This window comes from Papaver somniferum, chromosome 2 (genome assembly GCF_003573695.1).
Source record: "Papaver somniferum cultivar HN1 chromosome 2, ASM357369v1, whole genome shotgun sequence".
In the NCBI taxonomy this organism is placed as follows: Eukaryota; Viridiplantae; Streptophyta; class Magnoliopsida; order Ranunculales; family Papaveraceae; genus Papaver; species Papaver somniferum.
In genome coordinates, this window is record NC_039359.1 from 76,750,349 (window position 1) to 76,766,808 (window position 16,460).

At 32.4% G+C, this 16,460-nt stretch overlaps 1 long non-coding RNA gene and 1 pseudogene across 7 annotated transcripts; one reads left to right on the top strand and one right to left on the bottom strand.

Annotated features, from left to right (window-relative positions):
- Window positions 1–204: 204 nt before the first annotated feature.
- Window positions 205–5,259, top strand: LOC113353571. 7 transcript variants are annotated; one of them, XR_003361385.1, is made up of 8 exons: window positions 209–237; window positions 358–426; window positions 850–953; window positions 1,047–1,309; window positions 1,942–2,010; window positions 2,555–2,641; window positions 3,610–3,715; window positions 3,982–4,246. It is a non-coding gene; the product is annotated as an uncharacterized LOC113353571 (long non-coding RNA). The 7 variants fall into 7 exon arrangements; XR_003361380.1 differs by having other exon boundaries at window positions 205–237; window positions 358–953; XR_003361381.1 differs by lacking the exon at window positions 209–237 and adding an exon at window positions 4,776–5,259 and having other exon boundaries at window positions 248–953; window positions 3,982–4,062.
- Window positions 5,260–14,993: 9,734 nt separating this feature from the next.
- LOC113354771 lies at window positions 14,994–15,166 on the bottom strand (annotated as a pseudogene).
- Between the last annotated feature and the right edge of the window lie 1,294 nt (window positions 15,167–16,460).

The following is a 16,460-nucleotide window of genomic DNA, read 5'->3' on the forward strand; positions in this document are numbered from 1 at the left end:
TGTTAATTTTGTTATGTCTTGATATGCCCCGGATTTTGTATACTAATATGTTTCCAACCACTAATTATGATGATATAGATATAATACATATGTCCAAAATTTAAAGAGATTTTGATACCTATCACGATTTTATTCCTTAAATTAAATATTGTTTTACCTATTTTGAGGTTTTTTTTTCCTAAAAACTTCATGCTCATGCTATCTATATAAAGTGCTCTGCAAGCTTCGGATCACGTGGTGAGTTTTTTTCCGCTAAGGTTTTTTCTTCTTGCTTTTTTATTATTCATTTTTTTATTATTGTTAATAATAATAATGAATATCAGATCTTTTTGATGATATTTGGTTTTTGATTTGCAGATGTTGGTTATGAATCTCTTTGCTTTAGTGACGATAAATCAGCATTCAATGATGTCGTGTAAAGATGAGGTGATGAATTTGATATTTTGTTTCTTAGAATCTGTGTTTTGAGCATTTTTAGTTTTCCATGGGAAAAAGAATTTGGGGCGAATAATATGTGTACCTGAAACCAGATCAACTTTCTGTTTATTCTTACACTGGTGATCAAAATTCTTGCTTTTTCTAATTTTTGGGTTCATCATTTACTGCCTTCAGCAGTAGCATGACTTACTTTATTTTTATTTTCCCAATTCTTAATTTTTTTTTGTTTGTTTCCTGCATTTGCTGCCTTCAACAGTAGCATGACTTATTCTATTTTTCTTTTCCCAATTCATAATTTTTTTTTGTTTCCTCATTAATGCATGATGCAGTTTCTTTTCAACCAGATTATGGTAAGAAATTTACGAATATCAATCGATATTATTTCCAAGATTTAGTTGTTTCCTTCTTCAGCAGATAAATATGGCTACCATAAATTGATATTATTTTCAATAAATCGTCTTCTATTTATGGAATTTCCGGGCTTGTCGAATTATATATAAAGCACTCGCACAAAGGTAAACTCTTATCATTTACCCTATTGTTTTTTTCTTCTCCTATAATTTTATTGTTTTTTGGTTTTTTATTTTGGAAATTGAGTTTTTTTGCAGATGATGGTGATATATCCTCGCAGCGTAGGATGAAGCGATGAACTTTTATCTTTCATAGTTCACAGTTTTTCCTTAAACATCTTCTATTACGCAACCGTAGTTTTTTTTTAATTCCTTTTTTTCCTTTTATTGTTTAGTATTTTTGTTACTTTTAATTTATATTTGGTTTTGTTTTGCAGTTGATCGTAATCGTTCCTCATAGTCAATATTGAAACAATAAAATTAAATCTGGACGTTTACTTTCGTACGAGTGTATAGGTGAGGTAATGAGCATATTTTTCTATAGTTATTTTTGTTTCATATCTTTATTGCTATCGTTCCTATGATTTTTCCCTTTTATGATTTTGCGCCTATGATTTTGTCCCTGCTGCTTCACTTTTGTGATATTTGATCGAAGCAATTCAAGGATGAATGAGATACAAAATGATGAATGAGTTTCAATATTATTTTTCATTCCATAAAAAAAAGATTCTCATTCTTAAATATGTAGAAAATGCTCAATATATCTCAATTGTCTACAAAAGCAAACACAAAAAATAAAATAAAAAATATTAATTATATTCCTGGACGCGAAAATAGATATTTAACATTTTTTGTACAAAATATATCTTTTGGATCCTTAAATAAGGGATTAATTAGACAAAATATTGCAACAAATAACATAGTTATCGGAAAATATTTTGCTATCCAAAAATATACTAAAAACTATAAGAAATTTATTATATTACTTCCAAAACTAAGTTAATGAATTTTGCAGGCTTTGTTCTATATAAAGCACTCAAGAATAGGACAAGACATTATTTGCACGTCGCTTTTTCTTCTACGGTATTGTTCGAGCTTTTTTTTATATTATTATTTGTTGATCAATGATTTGCGTTTATTTTTTGTTTTCCAGGTACGTTCAAAAGTGTTTCATGGGTAACTCGAAAGTGTTTATGGGAATCCTGATCAATTTCTGCAAGAGGTAAAGGATTTGGTATATCTCTTTGGAATTTTTTAGTCTTCTTATATGCAAGTTGATTAAATATTGTGATACCCAATATAAGTTGATTCTGAAATTTGGCACCGTGGGTGATAACGCGAGCTCTTTTCTGTTTGCAAGTTTGACGTTGCACCTTAAAATTGGACAAAATATTGCACATTGCTTTTTTGTTCTTCGGTATTGATCGTAGTTTTTGTTTTTGTTTTGCAAGTATGCTCAAAAGCTTTTCACCTACGGTATTGGTCGTGTTTTCTCTTTCTTATTATTTGGTTGATTACTAATATGCATTTGTTTTGCAGGTTGTAAAATCCCCTTATCCTAGAATTTATGTTGGTTAGTAATAGCATTAGTATTGGCTATCCATTTTTCAGTCCACGGGCAGTAATTATTTTGATATGTTTGGTGAAGAGAATATCGACCGTTTTGGAAAGTTTTAAGGGTTTTGTACTAAGAGATTAGGGTTATTAATCTTTTCACACAAAAAACTTTAAACAACCGCACTAAACCTTTCTCTCTAAAAATCTAGTTGCTGTGAAAGAAGTGGAAGGAGAAAGCGATTGATTTGAGGCGAGCCACTGTTTTCGATTGGAGGAATTGCTTTTACTTATACCAGGTAGATTTTCTAACTCTTATGTCTTGTAAGCTTGATCTAATGGGGTTAGAAAGGTTTTTTAAGGAATCAGACTAAAAGAATAAATACCTATAATTGTATTCTTATCCTCAGATTAGCCTTAAGATGTTGTAAGTGAGCGGCTGCGAAGGGATTTTTCTACGATCTGTATTTAGTACGACGGGACGAAAACGTTTTCTCCTGATGCTTAGGATGTGAATGCAGTAGTTTGTGTATGGTCGAGATGGTTGCATCATTATTTTTCTCATGCTAGTAGATATGGGTTTAATCCTGGACTTACATACTACCCTCTGATATGTTTTTGTTAGTTTTCCTTTGACTGAGTATGTTCGATCTCATATGCTGACTACCGTGAACAAAGTGTTAGGAAACAGGTCCCATTTTTGATGTTTTGCTTAATACTTTAATGGACTAAAATCTTTAGTAAAGTGCCCAGAGTTGTTGCTGTGTCAAAACAGTAGGTTAGGCTTAAATAATAAAACTCTTGAGCTTGTACAGGGTGCTAGTATAGTTAATTAATGATTTTTAGGAACTTGGACTAAGTATGGTACAGTAGGAGTAGTAGTATCATCTTGGGATCTAGCAATGAAATGAAATCAAGGAATTTCGATGTGTGTCCTTTGTTTTGGGCTGGATAATTTCCATAGTTTTGTTTCTGCAAAACTAGGTGTTGCGCTGAAAATGAAACGCTTACATTGTACTATCATTGTGTGTTTGACGAGTAAAGGAAGGGTCGTAGGTTTGTGTTGGCAGTCAATATCTAGTATGTTTCAGCCGGATTTATCATCATTTAACGATTATAAATGGCGTGGATATCCACTTTTTTATCGCCCATAGTTGGCTCGATTCCCATAAATTATTAGGGCGACGACCGAGGGGTCGCCTAAAAGATATGGATCTATTATCTTTGATTGGCTTCGACTAACATCTTGTTTTCCGGTGCACGACAGGGGAACTAAGTGGACTACACAAGGGTTGATACATCGTTGACGTATGGTTAGACTAAGAAATAAGAGAGCGGCAGTCCGTAAGTATAACTATGGAGTCAGGGGATGGGTAAGTTTTCACAAACCTATTTTAAAATGTTCACTTTTTATCACGTAACAACCTGTTTTGTCCCTGGGACGTATTCTTTTTATTAGTCCGCTAAAATCTCTAAAAGGATGTCATTAATACAATACTAAAGCTTCCATCTCACAATTTTTCTCTTGCTGATAGACAATACCTATGAGTCATGTAGGACTTGTTAGATCGTATTTACTGGTTATAAGGGCGTGAAAGTCTACTTTTAGTTGGGGTCTGACCCAACTTATTTTTTTCAGGAGACCGTGACTGTGGAGCAACCTAACTTGTAGATTATATCTCTGTCCGAAAAGGATACTTCGTTATCATTATCTTTTAAGGTGCTTAGCTGTTTATTAAGTTCTTTTAAAGACCATACTTTGTTTCTCCTAAATAAATTCTTCGCATTTATGTTGGAGACCGACCTGCGAGTCGAGGATTATTTTTATTTCTAAAAAGTTTCATTTGAACTTAAAATTTTACCTTATCAACTTCATTTAAATAAATTCTTTTATTTATGGATTATTGTCGATGTGCTCCATACAATAGCCTGATCTCCATTTGTTGGTATGACGGTTTAAGTGTGTAAAATGGTCCATGAGTATGCCACACTTGGGATTTTAGGGCGGCCGACCTAGAATTCAAAGTGGGGATGTTACACAGGTATGCTCAAGCTTTTCATGGGAAGCTCGAAAGTACTTATGGGAATCCTGATAAATTTCCGCAAGGATTTGGTATATCTCTTTTGAATATTTGAATCTACTTAATTATATGCAATCGATGTTGCACCTTAAAATCGCAAATACATTCTTGTAAGAAATGCTAACTGTACTTCATAAATGGAATAATCGTTTAGGCTAGCTTAGATTAAGATGTCACATATACCATCACACTATTTTTTTTTTAGGTTTTATGATCATATGAGAAACGTAATCAATTTGAATATTTTAAAATCAACAATATATGTCAAGAAGATTGTCATATATGAGACCCTTGCAGGTTTGCGGTAACTTGAATGAATGTTGTTAACTAAAAATTTCTTTGTTATTTGTAGGATTATCTGTATTATCTTGGTTTAGGAGCAGGAGATTGTCAAGAAGGTTTTTAAGATCAAGAAACAAAAGGAGAATGTTGGAAATAAATAGATTTGTGAAAACTTTTTTGGGTTATATTAGATGAAGGAAATTTTGATTTTCAAGTAGATAACAAATGCGTGTTTTCATGTTGTTGGTTTGGTTCGACTAAATCGTTTCTTTTGCGTAAAGGTTAATTTAGGTTCTTTGTGTTTATGAAGACCCTGAATTTGTATGGGGTGGCATCCAAGGGTTCGAAAAAGGGGTCTAATAAGTGATATGGCGTAGGAGTTCATCACGGTTACATTATATGTTGAGTTTCTTTGGTTTGTCTTAGGCTTTAATCAGTTCACTGATATAAACTCTTTCATGTTTGTCGACTGCATTATAAGTTCTTGGCTTATCTGCATTCGTAACAAATACTAATAGTTGTAAGGGTTTCATTCGAATCCCAATCGATTTGAGAACGAAATATTATAGGTGATATGGCATATATAACAATGGTGCAGACTTAATATTATCGAAAATGATTGGTGTACTGTGGAGGAAATCCCGCGGTTGCACCGTGTGAGAGAGCAAAAAAAAAGGTCCCCACCTTTGGCCCCACCCCCTGCAAATCCCCCTAGGGCTTCCATAACCTCCCTTGGATTTGTTTGCGCTGCAGATCATTGTACACACCTTCGGTGTGTATCATCACTCTAATATTATATTGTATGATACTCTTGAGGACTTAATTGGGGAGAAGAAGGTAACATCCAAGCGTATTATCCCTAAAAAACAACTATAATGTCCCCATACATACCTGATACTTCTCTTTTTCGAAGCCTCGAAAACAAAACTTACTTCTCCTGCTTACTCCAACAAATCATAGTCCTCCTCCGCCTGCCCAACGGGACATCCGTATTAACCGTAAATCGTGCAAGGAAATTGACAAACGGGCTGATGGATATGCAGCTGATTAGATTTTTTACACTTCAGCATCCAATGGAGTTTTGGGTTTGTAAAAAACTGATTCCAGGTACTTTAATAATAAAAAGTCTCTCTAACGGAATTTTATTTTTACATGCAAAAGGTCCTGATGCATCGGTGCGGTTAGCGGCGGCAATAATTGTTCAAACTAGAGTGATTCCAAACTACAAGAACCTACTTTAGGAATAGCATTTTTGCATACTGGTAGCACATCCAACAGATAAGATAAAATTGAGTTACAAGTTAAGGATAACTCAGAGTTACGAATTAGTGGGTGGTTCCCTATTGATATTGTGGGTTCTTACAATAATCTGTCTGTTGATATCCTACCCAGAGTCGCGTCTTTTCGTTAAATTTTTTTAGGATGTTAAAGAGAATCCAAAGATAATGTTGGTGCTAGGACTGATTACTAAATACGGTTCCTAACACATATTTCCAACTGTATTAAGAGATATGTTACCTGAAATATATTAGATGGTGGGAAAGTTTCCAATCAAGACTACTGTTGGGGTATACACAAGCTTCAACAAGATATCAACCTGAAATTGCAACTCAAAATACCTTGGAACAATCCTAAATTTTTTATAAATAATTGCGACAATTGTGGCGGAAAATAAACTAAAATCTTCATTTAGTTAGCGACATCAACCGAATGTACGTTTGGCATACACATATTTACGATTCCGATGCATGCTTTGGTATTCTTGAGTTTCATGGGGACAAAATTTTGTTTTTTGTTAATGCAATAATTGATGCAGGAAATCAATTAAACAAGTTAGGCTGTTGGAGCCGGTAACTCCGTTACAAGCAAGACTAAATCGTTTGCGACGTATGGTGTGATATTATAGAAGAAAAATAAGAGAACACGTGGAATACGTCTCGGTGAGATGTATGTACATATATGTGTGTATTATTTTTCAACTTGCATGAGATATTAAATTACTGTTTTAAATGCATTTTTAGTGTCCGAAGGAGGAATACAGTTATAGGAGTAGTTCCGAGATCGCCAAGGATGGATCCAGAAGAAGCAAGGGTAAATCATAGCATGAATAGAGATGCAATCATGTGAAGAGATACCAAAGATTTGATTTGGGTAAAGGTTGAGTTTGTCTGTAATTCCTAAATTAAATACACAAAACTTATATCTCAATGACGCCATGATGAAGCGTCAAGCACGCGTGAGTATCATGCTTTTAGATTGCAAGGATAGTCAAGGGACGAACACTCATCAGGGATAGTCATTTGTCCTTGAAATATGTAGTTGATGCACAAGGGAATTTTCATTTGGGAGATGATTAGAGAACTGACTTACGCAGGCTTTCCAACAAAGTTCATTTGGGGCAATAACCTGATATAATAGAGTAGAATAAAACAACAAAATGGATGATAAGAAGAAAAAAAAAACGAAATGAATTTGGTATACTCGGTTGTTCAGGAACTTGAATCCTCAGTGTGCTAGCTGCATCTAGCTTATCAAAAAAAAAAAAAAAAAGACTGTACAATGCTCATCATACTGCATGCAGTAGAAAGGTATTTTCGTATGCTGAACATTTTCGAAGGACCGCGTATCCCTCTGCAAGACTTATAGAGAAGCACGTATTGTACTTGGATTTATTCCACTGTGACAGTGACATCAAATACTAAAAATGCGTCGATTTGGATTACAAATGATTAACCATATAATGAATTGAATTTAACATATAAGATGCGTGGATAATGTTGTTTTTCTATGGTGTATATAACTTGGGTGACTAAGATACTCAGATAATGTTGTTTTTAAAGTAGATGTGAGCACCCAACTTTATGATGGAACCTGAACCAAAAATCCAAACTAAAAATTGAAAAAGATCAGATATTGTTTTATAAATTTCATGTATAAGTTTCAACCTATGAGACCGTTGTACAGAAGACATGAACTAGATACAGTCATAAAACAAGCTTATCAAAAAACTGGCCTTGCTTTGGTTAATCAACTCCCTCTCCCCCATTAAGGAACAATAATTCCTCGCTCCACTATTGCTTGGCGTATACTATATGTCTGAGATTTTTGAACGCGGATACATTTTTATTCGAAAAGACGGTGATGATTTGGAGAGACTCTGTAATCCGTTTCAGTGGAAATCGTCGGGGCAGGGCCGTCTTAGGGGCAAGGCGGACTAGGCGGTCGCCTAGGGCCCCAAATTTTAAGGGGTCAAAATAAAAAAGATTCTTCTAACAGTAGTTAATGTGTAACAAGAGTAAAGTGTTCTGTCTCACTTATTTGCATTACAAGATAATTTGTAACACTTATAGTTGTTAGCAAATGGTTTGTAACAACTACAAAAGTTATTTAAAATCTTAGCTTTTGAAAACAGCAACCAGTTTGGGCGGTAGTTTATGCCAAAATTTCGGCTTAGAACCCAAAGTCTAACCAAAAGTGCTGAAAATTTTGTTAAGGCCATAGCCTAATTCAAGTTATCGCGTTAAACATACAAAATATATTTTCCTATAATCTAAAATTTTAACTCTTACAATGATTTGGTAACCCATAAAAAACCCCAAATTTCAAGTTCGCATAGGACACCCTAGACGAGTAAGACGGCCTTGCGCCAGGGAAGTAATTACAGTTTCTACACAAGTAAAATTACATGAACAAATGAAAGTGTTTTCGGTTCAACATGATTTGCTCCATCAAAAATACAAGTGGGTTACAACATTGTGTAAGTATGTTTTCTGAATTAATTAATAACTTATGTGGATCCTTGAATGTTTGTAATTTCTATTTTGTATTTCTTATGTCTTTTATTAACTGTCTTATTTGACTAAGTCAAGTTATTAAAAGAGACCGGTGAGAGTCTCGTGACCAACCATATTAAATGTTATATTATTACTGATAGAAAGAAATGTATCAGGTAATTTTATTATTCTGGGGAATGTTTAAAAGAGTCTTATAGCCATAAATATTTTTATTTAGAAAATATAGCCGCAAATATTTTTATTTAGAAAGGGAACGGAGATAAATGAAAAGCTTTATAAAGAATATGATAGTTAATATTTTTATTTATTTAAAAGGGAATGAAATTTGATAAAAAAAAAACATCTTAAATAGATTTGTTTATTTATATACTGAGATACAATTTAAAATTTAGGATTAAGTTTATATTAAAAATGATTAGTTTAATGAGAAATTATGTCTATAAAAAGAGGGGATAGATAAAAAGGACATACCAAAACAGAATAGAAGACAGATAAATTAAAAAAACACAGAGAGAGTATTTGATTCTGATTTTTCTATGTTATTTTAGTTCTAATTATTCTTTATTTAGTGATTAATTTCATTTAAAGTATTTTTAGTTTTATGCAAAGAAAGAAAACCAGAAAAAGTTATTAAGTTATCGAAAAAATTACTACATCTATTTAACCTCAATGGTATACCAAAAATATCGAAGGACATCATCGAAACTGGGGAGCTTATAAAAAATCAAATGGCCAAACGAGAATCTTTTGAGAAGATTATCATGTATCGCGATCTCTATGACGCTTTTGCTGATGAAGTACATGCACATAATGATTGAATGGACCAGAAAATGCAAAAATAAAATACATTAAAAAGCAAAAAAAGGAAAACATAAACTCCAGAAATTTAAAAAATATCAAAACTAGAAAAAGTAAGGCATAACTTTTTAATTTGTTTTCTTTTATTACATTGCATTTTTATTAGTTTATTGGATGTTTTATTAATTTTCAGGATCATAAGCTTATTGAATTTTAAAACATCATAAGCCAGACATTGGCCCGTGCATAGCACGGGTGACCAACTAGTATAATCAATTTCAGGGATTATTATATACGTACATATTATTCATAGGAATAAGGAAGAATAAAAGATATATTCCCGTAATTTTACTTGATTTTTACTGTATTTGTGCCGGATCAAGTAATTGACTTTCTTACTTTATATTTAAGTAATTGAATTAAAAATTAAATTTCTCGTCATGAGCTAGATTTTGATTTCAATATTTGAAATCCAGGGTTTGTTTAATTCATTTTTTTGATTTCCTGATAAATCATATATTTTAATTTAAATTAGTATTATTATTAGGGGAATAGGGTTCTCTAAATTTATATGAAACAAATAGTCTTAAAAATTGGAAAGGGATTAAAGGAGAAGTGGAGGACTAATCTAAGTTATTATAGCTACAGATAGGGATTTTCACAAGTTTATTTGTACTGTAATTATTCCACAACTCATCCATTGAATTTTTAGTTGATAAAGAAAAATTCGATCATTTATCCCTTTCCTTAGAACTTTAATGGAAAGATAAATAAATCAGTAATGTGGTTCTCATTTAGCAATTAAAAATAAATAAAACTGCGAAGCCTTAAATAAGTTAAAAACAGATTCAATATTTTCAATTATTTATTTATTTTGAGTAAAGAATTTTGTGTTCGTGAGTTTTGAAATCATCTCACTAGTATCATCACCCAATGAATTTACTATGTAATACATTGATATCGGCCCAGTATTTCCAATATCGCGGGTATGTCGGTATAAATGGATGAGGATGGAGATGAAGTGTATCTAGAATGGCTAGAATTTTTTATTTTTTTTCTGTTTCACTTTATTTTATATTTAAAGAGTAGGTAAAGCATAGTACTCATCATTTATTTGTTTAATTTTTTTTTTTATGAATAAATTTACCTTGAGTCTAATATTGGCCTTTTATTATCATAGTTGAGGAAATAAGGTACGCTAGAACAAGTGTTTTCGGTGATCAAAATTCTGAAAGCGGGACTTCGCAAAGAAAAAAAAGGATGATAAACTCGTTAACAAATCTTCACTCGTAAATATTGAAAAATAAATTGCTAGGAACTCAAGCATAGACTCAATTATTGATGATTTCCGACACGTAAAACAATGACGTGCAATGTTTTGATGATTATAAAGTTAAATAATTTTGGTTTAATTTTTATTGAAATGGTATGCATTAATAATTTTTTATAGCTTAGAGCAACCACAGTGGACGACCAAACCTATAACTATGGTCCAGAGACGAGACACAGCGGGACGGAGTAAAGACCAAAATCACCAAGACCAAATTCCAGACTATATTTAGTCGGGAACCAAGACCAAAACTATATATAGTCGAGCGGACGTATAATGTTCGTTTGTCACCGGGCGTGTATATAATGTGATCATGTTGATGGGGCGGGCATATAATGTGATCCTGGTAATGGGACGGGCATATAATGTGATCTGGAGTGAGGCGTACATATAAAGTTCGTCTGATGGCTGATGGGGCGTGCATATAATGTGATCCTGTGATGGGACGGGTATATAATGTGATCCTGGTGCTGGAGTGGGCATATAATGTGATCCTGGTGTATACTTTTTCCCAAGCGACCAAAATTACTCTTCCATCCTAATGTAACGTCACGGACTAAACTTAAATTTGGTCGTTTTTTTTTTTGATTTTTAGTCTATGGTTTTGATCGCACCATTGTAGTTGCTCTTAGTCCCTCTTATCAAAAAATCCAGGCTTTATCCCTGATCACATATAAGAGCCAATTTCCATTCAACCCCACTAGTGAAGACGATGTTCACAACCAACGCGAAAAACAAATGAGCAGGCATCCAAACGACCTCACCACAGGTGATACTGGATACTCAAAGTTTATAGTTAAACATCACTCCAAAATTATTTTAGGCCAAGTTCCCCTTGACCTTATCACATGAGACTTGGGAAGTTTACTGCACTTCACCATTTTGTTCATAACTTCTTCTTTATTTATCCGAGTGGCCTCGTTCTTTTTTTTTTTGCGTCAGATTAGTCTTTTCATAGTCTGCATGATTAAGGTATAAAGCTATTGGTAAGGCCATGTAAAGACCTTCAAGCACGTCAACGCTATTAGACCAGTCATGAGACGATTTAGCGGTTAATGACTCGATAATTTAATATAATTTTTAATTAATAGAAACTAATAAAACAATAATTTTAACTTGAGACTATTATCATTGGATAGATATCGAAAAGTTACGCGAAATGGACTACTAAAACGCGTAAATCGGACATTGGATGAGGAAGAAATTTGGATGTCAAAGTTTGATGAAAGTCAACGGAGTTGACCCAACCGTTGGCCGTTCACTGTTGACCGGAACTGTTCTTGGATTTGACCGGACCTTAACTTAGTAAAAGGGTTATCCCTTAGTGAGTTCAAAGGGTTAGTGTTAGTAGTACCCTAGGCGTGTAAATGGAGTGTAAGAATGCATAAATCTTTTGAATTTGAAATTAAATAGGTAAGCAGTCATTCTCTATATAATAACAGAGTTTTTTTGAGCGTTGTGGTTAATCGGAGCTTCTGGTTGATTCTGGCCCCACCAATTTTTTTTGAAGGAAATTTATTTGACGTGGCACAATAAAAAACGTGGAAAATATTTTATGGCTCCACGAGATCTTTTTTAATGGAAAACTGATTTTTTTTATTTCCTAAATCAGTTATGTTTAAAATAACAATGTTGCCAAAAATACATTGAATCAAAAATCAACTACACATTCACGATTTCATTGTAAAAATAAAAAAACAGATCAATCATGCATCAATCACATAATTAATGAACAAAAAAATGTAAAAAAGACGTTGTCCAATGTCTAATGTCCAGTTACAGTTCTCAAAATCATTATTTTCCTAATTACAGTTTGCTTCTATCAATTAAAACTAAAAAAGAAGATTACACTTCTGATGAAATTTAGAAAAAATGTAAAATTGATCAAATTGGTCGCGGATACTAACCTTTGAATCCAATGTTGTGTTACTTGCAAATAAATTTTACAGTGATCCTGTTCAAAAGTAAAAAATTACAGAATTGTTAGAATCTGATGAAAAAAATTGAAGCAAGAATTGAAATCTTAAGCAAGTTAATGCAAAAGCAATCTACAAAAAATTCAAGCAATAACAAAATAATAAACCTCATTTTTCATATTATTATTTTTAATTTGTGCATACTATAATTAAAATAAATTAAGTTTAACATAAAAAAATAAATTAAATAAAGCCAATTTCTAATTTTGTTATGTTTTGATACTTAATATAATATATGCGACCACTAATTACACTGATATGAGAATAATATAGTTTTCCAAAATTACAATTTTTTTAATTATTAAGATGTTATTTCTTAAACGAAGGATTTTTTTCCTAAACTAAGACTTAGGAAATAATTTATAATTTTGATATGCTCGATATTTTTGGGCAAAGATATTGCGACAATTAATATGAATATCCAAAAAAATAGTGGATATCCAAAATTATAAATATTACATAACATTTAAGATAATAATTGAAATTTTTCCTAAACTAATTTTTTCTTTATTAAAATTTTTTAGATATAAAAATGATTATTTATTATCTCTTGAAAAATAATAATTATACAATTTTAGAAATTACAAATTTGAGTCTGGCTCTTTCAATAAATTAGTTGGCACATGGGAATAGAGTTTTTTTTAATGGAATCTCTAGGCTTGATGACTCTCTATATAAGCACCCAACGTAAGGCCAAACTTCATTGTTTCCACTTTTTTTTTTTTGTGATCTTTTTTTCTTCTTAATGGTTTTTTCTCTTCTTGCAATTTAGGGTTGTTTGTTTTTTTTTTTTGTTTTTGTTTCCCAGGTACCCTCGAGTTGTTGTAATCGGGTTCATCTTGCACATCAAGGTATAAATTCATGCTGTTAATATTGTTCCGATATCAAACAGTGAAATCTTTCGGTTCGCTTTTCGATGTTTTTTTATCTTTTCATTTTTTCTTTGTGATGCAGACGATTAGTATCAGTTGTTTTTGGGCTTGTAGTTTTTGTTATATTCGTTTTTGATTTTCTTATAGATGCACGATTGACTTTTGTGTTTTGGGGCTTCGGTTAGATATAGGAGAAAAAGGTAACCATTTTGATTTTGCTTTTGGTTATGTTATTTTTATTCAATATAAAGTGTATATAAAAGAAAGGAAACCATCCAGTAAGGGATTTTGGAGATCGATGTCACAAGTATCCAAATAGTTGTTGCCTGAAAACATTACAACCGCAAATTGTTTCACCGCTGCCACCTAAAAATTTATAGATGGGAAGCCAAAATTTTCAAAACACTGGTAGTCACCAGGTTAATTATTTTGTGAGTTTATTTTTAACTCAAGGAGAGTATCCGACCCAAGTGCCATGGCCTTAGCCCAAAATCGATTTACTGTTAATGAGGTAGAGTACACACCTCCTTAACAACGACAATGGTTTTATCGATTTTTCTTTATTTTTATGTCTAATAAAGTTTGTGTATGCTCCAAACGTGTTAAATATCTTGCATAGGGTGTTTAATGTATTTGGTAGAGTGGTTTTCAACTCAACGGTGATACTGCTTTTCATTTGTTGTCACCATATTGTTATCCTCGGGCACAATTTTACATTGTCCATAGCGTGAAATATCGATTGTATTTGATTTAGTAATACTGACCCAAGAATAAAATCGGAAATTTGGCCCATTTGGACTTGGTGAGCGAAGGCGAACTAAGACCTGCAAGCAATTCTAGCTATATTTGGTAAATGGAATATTGATCTTCGGCATATTGAATCGGATTTATCGGAAATTCCGTTACACAAACTCACTTTGCCGGAACTCAACAAATTAAATTAATCGAACTGCCAATATTAACCTTATTGGTTTGTTCTATTTTCTCATCCCGCCGCTGCTCTTTGATGAGTTGGTTTAATTAACCTATTGTTTAGTTCATGTTTTCTCAGACATGGTTGCTATACGCTGGGATTGATTAAAAACATGCAAGTTGTGACAATGCTAGACTAAAAAGAGTCCCTATAAGAATTGACCATCGTGTACATGAGGTTATTATACCAAAATCAATATCCCAAAAACTCATGTGGTCTCCCCAACCAACATATATGCAGGTTCTCGATCATGTACCTGTACGACGTACTGAAACAGAAAGACAGTGGTTCAAGGTCATCAAAATTGACCATACTGGTTTTCAAAATTTCCAATTACGTACTAAATGGTCAACAGATGTGGTACTTCACAGTTTGTTGGAAGATATACCAAGGTACCTTTATAACTAAATTACATTTTAAAATAAAAATGAAAGACTGCTTTGTTTTCTACAAAGATTGGAACTATATAGCATATAAAGGAGAATAGTTTCTGATATTAACAAATCTTTAGCATACTTTACTAAAATAGCAATTGTGTTAATATATGAAAATATTTGGAATTCATAAAGAAAAGAAAAACAAAATTGGTGGGGGTGCCCCAACCCTTTGCAGTAGTGCAACGCAAAGGCGACGCGTGAGCCGATGACTCACATATTAGATATTAAACTGATAAGAACAAATACTACACTTGATCTTAGCTAAAAGGCCGAGAAAGGAGATTTCAAAAATAATACAAATATCATACCGGAAAAAAATATATATCACTCTAAAATTTAGAGGAAAATAAAATTCCCCATGGTGATTTTATAATTGACTAAAATTGAAATATTAAAAAATATAAAAACTCATAAAAGTATATCCTCCTAAAATGCACAAAACCATTTTATAATTCATGACCACCCGGAAACTTACGCAATGAAATGTTGAATATATCTAGGTAAATTTTCACCCATAATACACCCGATCATCTTACAACTCACGTGTACACATATACTCACCCAAAATTTCACCAATTATTTACACCGGCACAAAATTCCATTAAGTATGGGTTGCGTTATTTTGATATTTCAATCCTCATATTTTCTGCACACGCTGTCTCTTTAAATGTAATCCACCATATATTTATTGACTTCATTGGTACATATACAGTTATTTTCATTTATTTACACGCAATAAATGAAAAAATCACGGGTTAAGATAATGATCATGGAACAAAATAAGTAAAAGAGGACACAATGCATCCAATGTGAAATAAACCAATGAAATAGTTTTCTCCGAACGGATATTAGATAAAAAAATTTATGGTTTTCGTTTGTACGATTTTTACTATAAATATTACGTAAATAATTATTTTTTTTAGACAATTGTAATTTTAATTCTGAAATATATTGATGTAAATCTTAGTGGAAATTGGTTTTATGGAAATAATTTGAAACTATAAGCTACGATTATGTAAGCCAATTTTGTAAGATATTGATGTAGATTCTTACTGACACTTGGTATCCAAGCACGCTATTTTTTGGGGTTACAAGCTTATTATATTTTCTTAACTTTCTAATAAAACTTATTTGTTTTACTGAAATCGATTTTGACACATGAATCTAATATTACAAGGAACAGACTTGTGCATCGCATGGGCGAAAACTAGTCTTCTTAGTAAGCAGGTGGTGGAAAGATTTTGGAAGAGTGGGGCAAGACTTAGTTGTTGCTGTTAAGTTAGATAAGAAGAGAGTGATGAGTGTTTAAATTGAAATGTTTAGGGGAAGAAAAATACAGGGAAGAACATAAATAGGACGTAGAGAAGGATAAAAAGAAGATGATAATCTTTCTGTGTCGATGGATCTTGATTTTGTGAAACTAGATGAAGTACTAGGATTGAAGGTGAGACATGAGTTGGTATCTTAAGGAGAGTGTGATAGAAATCAGAGAGGGTATGTTATATGTAGAATGATGATGATTGTTGATAGTAATAAATATTAATGGTGGTAATAATTATCCATAAAAATGATGAA